The following is a 923-nucleotide window of genomic DNA, read 5'->3' on the forward strand; positions in this document are numbered from 1 at the left end:
GCGAAATATAATAAAATGTTTAAAGCGTCGCAGGCGTACAGAAAAAAAAGTGGAAAGCCAATAAAACAGAAATAATTAAAAACAAGATTATTAAAAAAATGGTAAATGAGCGAGAAGATCTGCATCCAGTTGCAAAAGCTAGGATTAATTTGCAACTACATACACCACATGCACTATATACAGAAGAAGAAAAAAAATTGTCGAAACAATTTTATTATTATTCACCCAGTACATTTTGTCGCTTAAAAAAACCTAGTTGCAATTTTCCCGGACAAAGAACTATTAGAAGATGGTTAGAAGAATATGACATTAAACCAGGATTTTGTGACTTTGTACTATTTAAAAAATTAAAAGAAAAAATGTCTCAATTACCGTTGGAGAAAAGAGTGTGTGCTTTAAAATGGGACATGTCCATAAAAAGTTATGAGAAATATTCAGCACAATTAGATCAAATAGAAGGTCTAATTGATCTAGGACCTTTAAGAAGAAAATCAGAGAGATCAAAACTTGTCTTTGTATTTTGTTTAGACAGCTTAAATACGTGTAATCCATGGCGGCAACCTTTAGCATATTTTCTTCCGGGAAAGTGTATGCAATTAGAAGATATAGTTACATTATTAAAAGAATGTCTAGATAAATTAAACGAAACAGGTGCTGATGTGCAACTTTTAACATGTGATCAAGGTACAAGTAACCAAAGTGCATATACTCTACTCGGCATTGATTCCGACAATATATTTTTTATACATAACGATAAAAAATATCATGCTTTACATGATTTCCCACATCTCATAAAAAGAGTGACAAGTTTTTTGAGGAAATATAAAACCCTTTACTGTGATGGAAAAATAATTGCATCATATTCAGATTTTGAAACGACATGACACATCGACAAAACCACAAAAGGAGGCTCAAATTTACTG

The sequence above is a fragment of the Wasmannia auropunctata genome, unplaced genomic scaffold (assembly GCF_000956235.1).
Source record: "Wasmannia auropunctata unplaced genomic scaffold, wasmannia.A_1.0 LD336090.1, whole genome shotgun sequence".
Classification (NCBI taxonomy): Eukaryota; Metazoa; Arthropoda; class Insecta; order Hymenoptera; family Formicidae; genus Wasmannia; species Wasmannia auropunctata.